Source organism: Scylla paramamosain, chromosome 27 (genome assembly GCF_035594125.1).
Source record: "Scylla paramamosain isolate STU-SP2022 chromosome 27, ASM3559412v1, whole genome shotgun sequence".
NCBI classification, from domain to species: Eukaryota; Metazoa; Arthropoda; class Malacostraca; order Decapoda; family Portunidae; genus Scylla; species Scylla paramamosain.
This window is the reverse complement of record NC_087177.1, coordinates 2329641-2345000: the sequence shown is the minus strand read 5'-3', so window position 1 is coordinate 2345000 and position 15360 is coordinate 2329641. Positions and strand designations below refer to the sequence as shown.

Genomic DNA, 15360 nt, shown 5'->3' with positions numbered 1-15360 from the left:
AGAGAGAGAGAGAGAGAGAGAGAGAGAGAGAGAGAGAGAGAGAGAGAGAGAGAGAGAGAGAGAGAGAGAGAGAGAGAGAGAGAGAGAGAGAGAGAGAGAGAGAGAGAGAGAGAGAGAGAGAGAGCAACAAAACACAGCAAAACATTAATCATGGTAACACAACACAAGCAAAACACAAACACATTATCTGCAATTTCTCTGGCAAGATTGAGAGGGAAGAAAAGTGGCAGGCGGGGAGACGAGGCAAGGCAAGGCGAGGCGAGGGCAGGGAAGGGAACCGCTAGTGTCCTTAGCTAGGTGAGGGAGAGCCCTTGTCATAATTAATTACCTGGTGATCAAAAGAAAGCACCCCTGCTCCTCCTGTTCTTTCCTCCTCACCCTAATTGCTTCGTGTACCTTGTTTGCTGTAGTTGAGTGACCTTCCCTACTTTTTTTTTATGTATATATATTCTCTCTCTCTCTCTCTCTCTCTCTCTCTCTCTCTCTCTCTCTCTCTCTCTCTCTCTCTCTCTCTCTCTCTCTCTCTCTCTTTATTTTCTTAGTTCTTGTTATTCTTTTAGCATTAATTTCTTTTTGTGTTATTCTTTTTCTCACGAACTTTTTTCTCATCTTCCCGTCTCGTCCTTTTTTCTTTTCTTCTTTTCTATTATCCTTTATTATGACTGTCCTCACTCCGCCTCCTTCTGTTCACGGCTTCTTTTCTTCTTATTTTTCTTCGTTTTGATATAATTTTTGGTACCAACGATTTTGATTCTTCCTTTTTTTTTTTTTTTTTTGCGATTATTTATGGGTGAAACGAGAAAAGCAACGTAACAGACTTTATTTATCCTTATTATTATCATCATCATCATCATCATCATCATCATCATCATTAATGTCATCACACTCACCATTATTATCCGCCTACTTCTACTTTTCTTTCAGCTCGTCCTATTTAACTTTTTGAATTCTTATATAACTTTCAAAACCCAATTTTTGTTGCAACCACATCTCTCTCTCTCTCTCTCTCTCTCTCTCTCTCTCTCTCTCTCTCTCTCTCTCTCTCTCTCTCTCTCTCTCTCTCTCTCTCTCTCTCTCTCTCTCTCTCACATTCGCTGTCTTCTCTTTCATTTTCTTTTGTCTTCTTTCATATCTTTTCCCTTTATTCCCTCTTCACTGTCTAATCTTTTTTTTTTTTTTTGCTTTTTTTAATTATTCCTTTTTTTTTTCTCTCTCTCTCTTCGTTCCCTTCCAACTCTCCTTCATCCTATCATCTTCGTCTTCCCCCGCCAAGCTTCCTACTCCTCGCTCCCTCCCTCTGCAGCCCCGCCCTCAAAAAAAAAAAAAAAAGAACGCTGGACTACTGAAACTTGAGCTCAAGAGACAACACGACGAGGAGGCAGAGAAGGAAAGTTTTGGCAGCATTTTTATAGTCCAGCTGGAGACCCACAAGACACAAGCACGCGAGTTAACTGTCAAGCAAGAAAATGTTATGTAACTCTCTCTCTCTCTCTCTCTCTCTCTCTCTCTCTCTCTCTCTCTCTCTCTCTCTCTCTCTCTCTCTCTCTCTCTCTCTCTCTCTCTCTCTCTCTCTCTCTCTCTCTCTCTCTCTCTCGCTAGCATTACATTAATTTTCTCTTTTCTCCTTCCCCCATTTCTCATTTTATTTAACTTTTTATTCCCACAACGATAATTATTTTCTGTCACCGTATCAAGATTCTATTCTCTCATTTTTCATTTTTTTTGTTCTATTTCACTTTACTGTCTCACATTTTATTCTTTAACGGTACATTCACTATCTCTTTTCTCTTTTACCCTTTTTTTTTTGTTCTCTCCCATTTTATTTTCACACACACACACACACACACACACACACACACACACACACACACACACACACAGACATACAGACACACACTGATTGGTAGCATATATTGAAAGTACCAACAAGAATAAACACAAAAAAAATCATGGGTTGGCTGATTGGCTTTACGAAACGCGTATTAACTTTTGCTTCTGCCAGGAAATTAAGATTCTCTCTCTGACTTTAACTGCGAAGTCTATTACCTCTCTCTCTCTCTCTCTCTCTCTCTCTCTCTCTCTCTCTCCTCTCTCTCTCTCTCTCTCTCTCTCTCTCTCTCTCTCTCTCTCTCTCTCTCTCAACCTTCCGTCTTAAGACATCCATCCTTTTCTCTCTATCATTCCAGTTCATCTCTCGTCACCCTTACATATCACATCCCTTTCCAATACCTACTACCCTTCCTCTCCTAGTCTTCCCTTACCTCTCTCTCTCTCTCTCTCTCTCTCTCTCTCTCTCTCTCTCTCTCTCTCTCTCTCTCTCTCTCTCTCTCTCTCTCTCTCTCTCTCTCCTCTCTCTCTCTCTAGTACCTGCTTTCACTACTGCTAACTTTACACCAAGCCATAACGTACTTGGAGTTTTGTTTTCCTCACACAGTTCTCCCGCAGCCTCCCTTTGTTTTCCTGCCGTCTCATTCCGTAACTCATTGCCCGCTCTTACCTCCCTTCCCCCCTTCCCCCCCTTCCCCTCCCCACCTGCGTGTATGGGAGGAGCCGCGTCTCTAGGGCCTCCACACAGCCTGAGCCTCCCTATGGATATCTTGGGATTCAATACACGTCTTTGTGGTTGATGAGAGGATCCAGGACTGATTCCCCAACCACATATTGTTAGTATTCGGCGGCTAAGAGAGAGAGAGAGAGAGAGAGAGAGAGAGAGAGAGAGAGAGAGAGAGAGAGAGAGAGAGAGAGAGAGAGAGTAGGTAAGGGAATTCTAGGAGAGAAAGTTAAGGACATACGGGTTTTAAGGGTGTTTTCACGGTTCTAGTAATGAATTAACAATATTTCTACAGTATGCACGGGATAAACACTTTTGACAAGCCGGATTTCAACCAGTAAGAGGCTTTAAATAATTGATCCCCAGTTTGATGACAAGACACTTTATAAAACAACGCAAAACACTAACTACGGTAATACAGAATAAAGCCATGTTCAGTGTAAAAGGAGAGCAATGAACCCGTTGTTGTAGCGTTCCCTAAAAAAAATCAGTCAGTTAATTAGTCAGTCAACCAGTCAATATTTAATACTACGCAACTTCACCACTGACTAGAACAAGGTCGAGTTCTTTCTGTAGACTAGGAAAGAGAACGAGAGAACACAGACACAGGCACATTGATCTTGATACCACCACCACCACCACTACCATCACCACCACCACCACCATTACATCAGCACCTGCCTCGCTTCCACTTCTACTCTACCAGCTTACCCCCTCCCGGGCAACCTGTACCTCACTCCTACTTTCTGAAGAATTTTTCTACATCCCTGCTCTCCTGTGAATGAATGTTTAATGGGAGGGAAAGGGAGACAAAACGAAAGGTAACAATAGGCGCCTCACACAAAATCCGACTGAGCTCATCAAGGTGGAAGAAACTGTGTGTGTGTGAGTTGCCGCCACCGGAGGCACAATAATAGCATTTACATAAACACACATCGACAAAAGGTCTCGTCACACTAATGGCTTCTTGAGGTGAAGTAAATGAATGAATATATAAGTATCTCTATGTTATATCTGGTTAAATAAGTTTACTCAAGTTAGGTTAGGTACAAGTCTCCAGTCAATTATCTTCTCTAACACATTCTCGGTGCAGTTTCATTGTAAGTCACGCTGGCTTCCCGCTGCGGGGGGTTTGGGGGAAGGAAGGGAGGATTAGCAATGTTACAATATATAATTTCCTTTGTTCGTACCAATGAAAAATTATACAACGTCCAGTTGGTGCGTGGAGTTTTCCGACGCCAATCGTGTGTCGTTCTCAGCAGCACTTGACAACACCAGCGTCACACCAAGGAGGTCTGTGTGGCGTCAATTTTATTACGCTTGTGGTGCTTGTGGTGGTGCTCCTCGTCGTTCACTTTGGAGCAGTATTCTCAACGGCTTCATTGACTCATATTGACTACCTTAAGTAGGAAAAAAAATCCTAGTGATAGTTTAATACAAATTCTGCATCACCATATTATGAGACCCAAAACGTTTTAAGCCGTGGTCTTGTGGTGAGGTTGTGATTCTTGACCACCTTGCCTCGCCTCGCCTCGCGCCCCTGCATTCATGGTGTTATAAGAGGTGGTGGTGCTCCAAAACGCCAACTTCTGCAAATGGAAATGTTAAAGCGACCCCCTGGTACGAAATCTCTCCTGTACAGCCCTTGCCTTGTTTACATCTTTTTATACATTACGATTACCTGAACTGTTCTGCTATTAGTGAAGTTGCACTTGTTCACCTACATCTCTAATGTTTTGCTATTTTCTATTCGTTCGTTTTTAAATTGCATGTTATGATTATTTGTAGCTTCTCTGTAGCTTCGATGGACTTCCTATTTTGAATCTTCCTCTATCTTGTTTGTATTTTGAGCTGGATCCCTTGTTGGTTTCCCTACTGCTCTCCTCCTTTTCTCATAATTTCTTTGGAGAATCTGTAAAGCTACTAGTTTTTTTCGAATTTCCTACACAGCTATTTTGTTCCTTTTTCCATGAGAATCACTGAATTTTACCTTCCTCCTTGTATTATCCTTCTTCCGAGAACCTGTACCGTCAAGCCGTCCAGCCTGTGTTGATGCCTCTTCATGCTTTTCTCAAATCGTGTGTTCCGTCCATTATTATACGGTCTGTCTTGATCTTTGTGAAGCTTCAGCCAAACGGGAACAGGGCATTGAAGCGCGGCCCCAATAATGAGATGTTTTGTGCCGCGTTGCTTTCCAGGGTTTTGTGTTGCGAGACTGTCAATAAAACTCCCGACGCAGCGTTCGCCTCACTGGGCCACCCACACAGCCTCCCTTTCTCCAACCTAAACTGGTATACATAATTTTTGAGCCCGTATCTTTGTATTCTCCATTTCTTTCTTCCTTTCTTCTCTAGTTTTGTTGGTATTTTCTTTCATCCTAAAAGTCCAGCTACCGTCACTGTTCACGTCACACTGTTCACACACAATGATGCATAGTCACAATTTGTCCAGTTTCTCGTTTATCAAATGTTTTATGACACTGACCATTTTCTGCTTCGTCTGCATCCATTTTTCAGTGAGGCACATTACCAAGTATTGGGTGCACCAGTGTGGGGTGTCTGTGCACCAGAGCACAATACAGACCCACACTGCACAGCTACACACAGTCTATACAGTCTCCGCACAACATGTCAGCACAGCCTTACACTAATAGGCGAAGCACAGTCTGGCATTCCCAAACTACCTTATATAAACCCTACCAAGTCTGGCACAAGTTTACACGGCCACTCCCAGGATCATATAGCACAGCACAGGAACGCAAAGTTTCTTCACACCTCGAGGTTTTCCAAGGTTCAGCCCTGCTTCTTTACGTAAACTCTGCCGTTTAACTTAAAGCAACAGTTCTAAGAATAATGATTTCCCTCCTTTACGACGGTCGGGCATACAACTTCACGCTGCCAACACAAACTGTGGAGAGCTGCTTACAGTCTGCAGCACACATTTGCAGCATCAGTATCAACTCTCATAATTCAAAATCATTTTACTGCATTTGCTATCGCGCTTGACCGTCGGAATATCCTGTCTCGACGAGCTGCCTTTGGTGTCAGCTTGATAATCCTGTGTTTTCCTGGCCGCTGCTCGCTTGGCATCTTGACCAGTCCTGGATGCTGCCAGTACATGATTAACTGTGCTGGCTAATCGTTTCTTCCTTCTCTCTAAGAACGACCAAAGGTGCCGGCTTTTACTCAGCTTCAGATGTAGTGTATGAATGTGAAGTTTCAAGTCATATCTGCATTAAAGACGCGCACCTTACCCGCCCTTCTCGGAATATTAGCGCCTTGTGCCACCGCCGCCCTCTCAAGCTTGCAAATATGTTCCTTCACGGCCTCTTAACCTTCACCTCTCGCTTTACCTTCATACGCGGGTCACGTTGCCTTACTCACCAGCACGGTCCCGCGTCCTGCCCTAATCGTTAATCTTTTCGAGCGTCTCTCAGCACGACTGAATGACACTCCCGCCGTCAGATTCCAATCTTCCAATAATTACAACCTTGGCGCCAAAGATCCCGGAGCGACACACTCGTCTAGTTCCCACGCCTTACATCGCAGAATTCCCGAACTCAACGCTATTTCTGCGAGTCACTTCTGCCGTCAGTCGCGAGTGAAGGAAAGGTGAGTGCAGTGCTGCATTCTGAGGTACCGGGAGTGCAGTGCTGCATTCTCAGGAGTTATAAATACTGCATGCACTCTGATTACATAGCTGCTTCTTGCACAGGTTGGTATTACTGTCAACAAAGTCATTTAACTTGTCATGATGAACGCGTGGGGCTTGCAAGCATCCTGACAGCACCGCATCGCTGCTTATTATACTCGCAAAGGCCATGAGGACCAAGATAAACGCGGAAGCATTGCAGTCTAATACATTCCCCTCAACAACTAACGTCGTCGCTGGCCGCCCGCCCCTCGTGGGCGTGCAGCAGCCTTGCCCTTCCCTCAGCCATCAACGCAAAGACTGACTCTCGGGATTGGACCTCGGCAGCTGATACGACTCTCCAAATTCAAATCAATACCGTGCCGGAGTCTATAGTCGCAGAGTTCATGATTTCTTTAAACGGGAAAGAAAATTATTGTTATCCAATGTAATCAATATAACAGTGGAATAATCTAATTGAGTCACTAAATAGCAACATGGATTCCAAACAGTGTGTTCCAAGATGCAGGTTCTCACCCTAATACACGCTCTCTGATTTCCCGCGGGAAGATGCTTATCTTATCTTTAGGGAACCTGAGTCCATTTCAAGCCGCGACTCGCTTCCTCAAGGCGCTGGCTAATGCTGCCATCACTGCCGCCTTGCAAGCTTCCCTTTAACACCGGCTCCTGTATTGCTCAAATTAATCTTAGTGCTCTTCTGTTTGACTGTCATCGAGGTCTGCCGAGACAAAATTGTACAAGTGTTTTATAATGCTACCTGCTGCTGTGCCTCGCCTTCTTGTACTATAAAGTTAATACCATCATGCCGGCCCCGTGCTGCTCAAATGAATCTTAGCGCCATTCAACTTGACTGCTGCATCACTCTCTGCTGAGGCGTCATCCATCTTCTTAATACTCGTGCTACATACATGCTGTTGTGCCTCACCTTCCTGTATCTAAAGCCTGAACTGTCACCCTCCCTCTGTCCTCTCCACTCCCTCACTACATGCTTGTCGAGTCTCGCATTTCCAGTACATGTCCTCGAGCACTCAAGTGTACGTGACGAGAATGTGCCCCGAGCAGGTGGAGGAAACAGGCGAGGGTGGAGGCGGCTGTCATTTGCGCATATATATGGAGACAAGACACCATTCACAAAGGCATTAGGTCTTGTACGAACAAGAACTATTACAAAAGTGAACGAAAACTATGACTGGGAGGGATATAGTGGTATGCTTGTCCTGCTGCAACATACGTTAGTGAAGCAAGAAGTAGGAAGGGAGCAAGGGGTGAGAGAGAAAGGGAGAGAGAGAGAAGGGCGAAGAGGAGAGGCGGTTTCTACTGTGAATGGGGGAGAGTGTAGTGCGGTAAGGAAAGGCAAGCTGTGTGGAGGATGAGAGGGTGAGAAAGGCATTAGGGAGAGGGGAAAGAGTGCAGGGCTGGGGGAGAGAACGTGTGCTGCCATGAATGTGAGTGTGGGAGAGGGGGAGCTGCGTAGAAAACTGCTGGTGATGACGAAGACTGAGGCGAGAAAGACTGTTACGGTATCGAACCATGAGGAGAAAGTCTTTTTTCTTTACACTGTCCTATCATGAGACAATCACTTCACAGCACCGTCACTTCATTAGAAGAGACCGTCCTTTCTTTACATACACATCAAAGACGGAAAAAAAATAATTCTTCCACACTGTCACGCTAGAATGAGAAAACACTCACATCTCCACATCCTCACAACCCAAAGAGGAAATAATCACTTCCCTACTACACTATCAAACCAGGAAAAGAAGTCGCTACAGGAAGGGAAAGAGTCATTTCTCTACACTGTCACACCCGCAAAGAACACTCGCTTCCCTACGCCTCCACACTAAGAAAGAAAACAGTCACTTCTCTACAGTCTCAACGGAAAGAGAAAGTCACTTCTGTAACGAAACAGGAAACAGGAAGGGAAGGAAAACAAAGTCACTTCTCTATACAAAAATCAGGTAGAGAATAAATCACTTCCCTACTTATTTAAGAGAGAGAGAGAGAGAGAGAGAGAGAGAGAGAGAGGAGAGAGAGAGAGAGAGAGAGAGGAGAGAGAGAGAGAGAGAGAGGAGAGAGAGAGAGAGAGAGAGAGACCCAGGATACGCTCTCTCAATCTATTAATTTCTCTAAACCGTAGCGCCAGTGGGACTCACATCACGCTGCCACACTATAAAAAAAAAAAAAAATCAAAAAATTTAAGTCACTTCTCTACAAGCAGATGCAAGCAGACCTCAACTCCGTTCCTCCCAAGACACTCCTGAAGGTGCTTTAAGAGAATCGAATATGCTGAACACTTGAACAAACAGCAGCAGGGAAAGAAACATCGCCCACGCCGCTCATTCAGATCTGTTAGCTGTTACCTCCACTGATTAACAAACATCGTAATGTGTTGTCATGTTTTCCTTGAGCAAACAGAACTGGCGAATGAGTAAACTAATAAGTGAACAGGTACATTAATTAAAAACTTCTGAATCTAATGAATGTCCATACAAAAAACCTTGCTCTTTTTATTTCTGGCCGATACGAGGCACTGTTCACGAAACTGAGTGGAGGAGAATGTATTAATATATTTTTATGAGTATCCAGTTGAAAAAAAAATGCAGAAAATGCTTAATGAAAAAAATCCTTTAGTCTGATTATTATTTATTTATTTTTTTTTTTTCAGTAGAGTTCTGGACGTTAATATTTCATAATCTTTCGCGATACACATAAAACACTGACACTTCCTTTTATCTTTAATCAGGTAATTGTCATTAGGAGTGCGACAGAAAATATAATGGAAAATATACGATAGAAGAATTAATACCAATGCGCAATAATTCCTCTTAAAGCCTGAATATATGAAAGTAATTAAACTTATATCTAAGCGATAAATTTTAAATAATTCGGCCACCCACCCACCCACAAACACCCACCCACACACACACACACACACACACACACACACACACACACACACACACACACACACACACACACACACACACACACACACACACACACATACTCCCTTTAAGCCACGTCCTTGGAGCAAGAAGCAGCGAAGGGCAAACACTCACCTGGAGACAAAACAAAACACAGTCAACACAAAGTTTGAGAAAATTCAAATGCAAACAGTAATTACCAGAAACGTTTCCTTAAATCACTTAATATACAATAACATACGATGACAATTGTAAGTGTTGGAAATAGTAGAATACTGAATGTCTTTAATTTAATATTACGAAATGCTGCATACATAAAACAGAATAAAAAATATATAGAGAGCGATACTTTATATCAGAATTACTTAGGAGGCACAATATCAAATGTTATATGTGTGAAAGGGGAAAAAAAAATACATAAATGGAACACTACTTTGGACTACAGTTGCATGTCAGATGAAATATTAAATGTTGCAAGCTTAGAATTGAAAAATAAAGGTTAGTAAAATACATGGAAGTATTCTGTACTAGAACTGCACAAGAAAAGAAGAGAGCATCAATTTTTATTACTATACTGAGCTGAGAGAAGATGCCACGATGCGCGAGGCTCACCAGGCACCGCTGAGGGACGCACGCACAATGCATCTCATGTATCACCACACTCCACTTCTCTCGCCCACACACACACACACACACACACACACGCACATACACACACACACACACACACACACACACACACACACACACACACACACACACACACATACACACACACAAAGGTCTCCCGTCCCCTTTAAATCCTCTTCTTTCATCACTTCCTGTCCTAATTCTGACTTCAACAGCATTTCCGATCCTACACTCATCTTTTTTTTCTTCCACGCTTCACACTCATCTCTTCCTGCCACACATTTCGCCTTTACAGCAGCTCCATTGCAGCGCTTCTCGGAAAAAAATAAAAAAAAAAACACTATCATCGACAGTTTCACTCTTGCTACACCAGCTTTAGGTATCGTTAAGAAAAAAAAAGACACGTAAAAAGAGAAACGTTATTTTGAACGCCGCTCAGGAAAAAAAAAACCCACAATACACGTCAGTTTAGTCTCAGGAACGTCCCAAGCATTAGAGAATGTAGGTTTTCAAAGTGTCATGCGTGGTTAGGTTAGGTTAGGTTAGGTTAGATCAGGTTAGGTTAGGTTAGGTTAGGTTGGGTTAGATCAGGTTAGGTTAGGTTAGGTTAGGTTAGGTTAGGTTAGGTTAGGTTAGGTTAGGTTAAGTCAGATCAGGTTAGGTTAGGTCAAGTTAGGTTAGGTTAGGTTAGGTTAGGTTAGGTTAGATCAGGTTAGGTTAGGTTAGGTTAGGTTAGATCAGGTTAGGTTAGGTTAGGTTAGGTTAGGTTAGGTTAGATCAGGTTAGGTTAGATCAGGTTAGGTTAAGTTAGGTTAGGTTAGGTTAGGTTAGATCAGGTTAGGTTAGGTTAGGTTAGGTTAGATCAGGTTAGGTTAGATTAGGTTAGGTTAGGTTAGGTTAGGTTAGGTTAGATCAGGTTAGGTTAGGTTAGGTTAGGTTAGATCAGGTTAGGTTAGATCAGGTTAGGTTAGGTTAGGTTAGGTTAGGTTAGGTTAGATCAGGTTAGCCTCATCGGGGCCAACAGGTGTTCCTTTGCATTCCTTTGTATCAGGTAACAGCCATCAGCAGGACACGAACATCCTCATAACTTAGTCTAGTCATCCCGATCCCTTGCTTGCCTGTTCCCTAGACAAGTTTTCCACTTAATTTTGTGCTCCACTTGGCCGCCTCTGCACCCCCTGACCTGCTATTGTCCAGCCACCAGTCCACCTGAACGAAAACATGAAAACCGACAAAGCGCGCGATACCCTGGAAAGCCTGTGTTTTATATCCACACGCTCCCAGGCCTTGTGTTCTCGTCGTTATATTTCCCCTCATTAGAACAGGGTGTCATAATAGTTGTATTGCCCGCTGTACTTTTTTCCTCTTCTCTGCTGCAGCTCACAACTTTATCGCCAAAGGAAACAAGGATAAGGGAGGGAAACAGAAAGAAGCGTTTGGACGAAAGACTGAGAGATGGATGAAAGGGGGAAGGTGAGAGAGAGACGGAGAGAGAGAGAGGCACAAGAGGAGAGTGAGAAGAGAGCGAGTGAGAGCAAGAGAAGGGTTGACAAGTGAGGAGTGAGAGGCTACGAGGAAATTATTTGAGGAAGTGAAGTGAGGAGAGAAAGAGTGAGGAGAGAGAGAGAGAGAGAGAGAGAGAGAGAGAGAGAGAGAGAGAGGAGAGAGAGAGAGAGAGAGAGAGAGAGAGAGGAGAGAGAGAGAGAGAGAGAGAGAGAGAGAGAGAGAGAGAGAGAGAGAGAGAGAGAGATTGTGCAGTATTGAAACGTGAAAGGATAAAATGATGAAAGGACATAAAAGGGGAGAAGATGAGAGAGAGAGAGAGAGAGAGAGAGAGAGAGAGAGAGAGAGAGAGAGAGAGAGAGAGAGAGAGAGAGAGAGAGAGAGAGAGAGAGAGAGAGAGAGAGAGAGAGAGAGAGAGAGAGAGAGAGGGATGTAATGCAAGTATACGAGACAGAAAAAAACAAAGCAAAAAGGAAAGCAAAATATCACGAGAATTAACAAGAGGAGGAGGAGGAGGAGGAGGAGGATCTAAGGTCTTGACACTAACGAGAAACTTCGTCCACCGTCTCGTTTCCCTTCAATTTAGCATGACGCCGCAGGATACTCAGCCAAAACCCGCCACGACGAAGCTCCCATCCACCCATCCACCCATCCACCCACCCATGAATGCACGCTTTTGACATAATCATCCTTGCAAGTCACTCATCATTTTTTCCCTTTTTTTCCCCATGTGTACCTTAAATTTCCCTCACCCACGCACCCACACACACATTATTATTGGTAGTAGCTTATTGATAACCACACAAGTAATACAAAAAAAGTTGCAATCTCGTTTTTGTCCGACGAATATAAACAATAACAATAACGTTTTAAGTAAGGTACCAGCTGAGCCCAAACCAAGCATAAGAACATAAAGAAAAGCTATAAAACGAAAAAAAAACACACAAAATGTTAAAAAAAACTGAGCACTCAGGAATATAAGAAGTTAAAAACTGAATATCAAGCAAACTAAAAACTATTAAGCTATAGAACAAATACAACGAAAAAACAGTGAAAGCTAAAACTAGTGAAATAGAACACACACACACACACACACACACACACACACACACACAGAGCCATCTAACGCGTTTATGGCCTCATCTGTAACCTTGATGAAGAAAGAGCTACAGTATCACACAAATATGCAAATTGCAACCCGGCGCTTGATGAGAGGAGAGGAAGGAGAGAGACACGGAGAGATCAAAAGAAAAAAAAAAGAAAGAAAAAAAAAAAGGAGTAATATTCTTGTTGACGAAAAGTTGAGAAGAAGACGATGAGAAAAAGACGAGCTGAGATGTGACTAGTATAAAAGAAAGGTAACAGAAGAGGAATAATTGAAAAAAATATATGAACGATGGGATTAAATAGGAGGATGAAGGATAAATGAGACTATATAAGGGGAACATATACAAGAAGGAAGAGGAGGGGGAAGAGGAAAAGGAGGAAAAGGAGGAGGAGTAGGAGGGTGAGATAGTCCATAAGCACATAAGAACGTAAGAAATAAGGGAAGCTGCAAGAAGCGACCAGACTTACACGTGGCAGTCCCTGTATGAAATAAACCTACATATTTCCATCTACCATACCCAGACACAATAAAAGTATAGGTTTATAAAGAAGTGAGGAGGATTACCGATCAATGGAACACTGCTGATCTTTCATAATTACGGGAAAAAGACGGAGAAGGGAGATTTACATTCCTCTCCCGTTATTAAATCCCCGCACTAGGAAATTGATGGAGCTCGTTACGTAACAACTCAAAAAAATATGAATAATAGCTGAAACTGAGGAGACTGACGTATTGGCGGGTATTCTTATGTTTCTTAATATCACGGCTGAAACAAAAAATTAACTTACTCGTCAGAAATTATGAAACTTGATATAAACAGCACACACTGGAGGAAGAGGAGGAAGAGGCGGAGGAGGAGCAGGAATAGGAGGTAAAAAAAAATGACTCCTGGTATTTATGAAGCTGAGAAACCTTACAAAAGAAGGAGCGCAATATGGGTTACATCACGGATACTGTACAGGGGCGCTACTCTGAGCCGTTAAGTAAATTAAGCAGGGAAAAGGTTAACTTACTAAGCTCCTGTGCCGTAAAAGAGAAAACTGATATATGTGCAGTAATTTCCTCCTTCGTTATTGCTCTGAAATGTTACTAGAGTGAATACTAACTTTCATATTTGCCATTTCCTTGGGCTGTTTATTCCACCTACCAACTATGCTGGAGTGAATTACAAAAATGCTAACCAGCCAAACAAGGTAAGATGAATACACTCCATTCCCTATAAAAAAGAAAAAAAAATGAAATAATTGACCAAATGAAATAAAATGAACAGTAAAAAAGTCAATAAATGTGTAAACTCATCAAAAATAATCAAATAAATAAGATATAAAAAAACGGGAAAATTGGTGTTAACTGATTAGACACACTCGCATTAAAAGAACATGATGTATTAACAGCCCCACTCCATCGCAGCATTCCATTTACGCATCCATCACTGCAGAGAGCCATCATGGTGCGGATTTTAAAAAGAAACTCTCAGAATCAACGTGGCTCGAATTTCTCACTGACCTTGAGGACCTTGCGTCGCATCTCTCCTCCTTCCTCGTTAGTAATATGGATGGGAACTTTCTCTCTCTCTCTCTCTCTCTCTCTCTCTCTCTCTCTCTCTCTCTCTCTCTCTCTCTCTCTCTCTCTCTCTCTCTCTCTCTCGTCCTTCTCCTCTAGTTTGGTTCTAATTTATGGGATTAATTTTGCGTCATGTCAATCTAAGTTTTTGACAAAATTTGGAAGAGGAGATTGAAGTGAAAATTAGGATGAAGATAAAAGGAACAAGAAACAAAGAAAGGAGGAGGAAAGAGAACAGGAAAGGCAGAAGTGAAATAAGGGAAGGATAAAGAAGAGGAGAAAGACACATAGACAGAAAGAAAAAAGCATGGACAAAAGAAAATATCTAATTAGATCACCAGCAATGCAAGAAAAGCGAGAGAGAGAGAGAGAGAGAGAGAGAGAGAGAGAGAGAGAGAGAGAGAGAGAGAGAGAGAGAGGAGAGATGAGAGAGAGAGAGGAGAGAGAGCGAGAGAGAGAGAGAGAGAGAGAGCAAACTTAAAACAAAACATTACGAGGAAGGTAAATAACAAAGCGAAAAAAAAAACAAAAAAAAACAAAAAAAAAAAGAAAAAGTAACTAAAACAAACACCAAAGAAATAGGAAAGGAAAAAAATCAACGAAAGTCTGTAAAAATCCATAAAACAAGAACAACAGCAACAACAACATACCAATAACATACCAATAAAGAAAGGATACCAGAAGGAAAACACACAAGGGGCCGCTTCGACTCCACCCAGCCAAACAAATACCATGAGAGAAGCAAATAAGAATCCAAAACACGAGTGAAAACAAAGGAGGTAAAAGTTTTAAGTCCCCTGGAGAATACCTGGCGAGGAGCCGCGTGGGAGGGACGCAAGGACACAGTGGCTGGGAGTAAATACCTTGTTGAGAGAGAGAGAGAGAGAGAGAGAGAGAGAGAGAGAGAGAGAGAGAGAGAGAGAGAGAGAGAGAGAGAGAGAGAGAGAGAGAGAGAGAGAATGCGGAGAAAAGGAGTGAGAGGCAAATACTGCAGATATCAACAATGACACAAGAACGAGCTCTGGGCTGACGGAGGAAAAGGATGGAAGCCAAACACGCGAGACACTCAACACAGGAGAGACAAAGACGTGCATAGGAAGCAGGAGGAAGGAAGTGGTTAAGCCGGAGCTGATCTCGTCTAAGCCCGGGTAAAGCCACGTCAACGGGAAGGGGACAGAGGAGAAGAGTCGAGGCGAAGAGAGGAAAACAGAGAAGGGACGCACGGCACTGCCACCGCAGGGACGACACTGGAAACACCCCGATCCTGCAGGAAACGTTAAACATTTTCCTGATGGTTGAGCAAGAAGAACTGTGCTGGAAAAGCGATCTGTGCATTCTTTAGTGTCCCCTGTCGTGTTGCAATGTAGTCTGTAGTGTGTCAAGGCGATGTGTGATGCAAGGTATGTATATGCAATGCCAGACGCACAGGC

At 42.9% G+C, this 15360-nt stretch overlaps 1 protein-coding gene across 3 annotated transcripts in view; it reads left to right on the top strand.

The window, feature by feature from the left end:
• Window positions 1-15360, top strand: part of LOC135114033 (uncharacterized) — a 148100-nt gene that overhangs the window by 9331 nt on the left and 123409 nt on the right. The window lies entirely within an intron of this gene.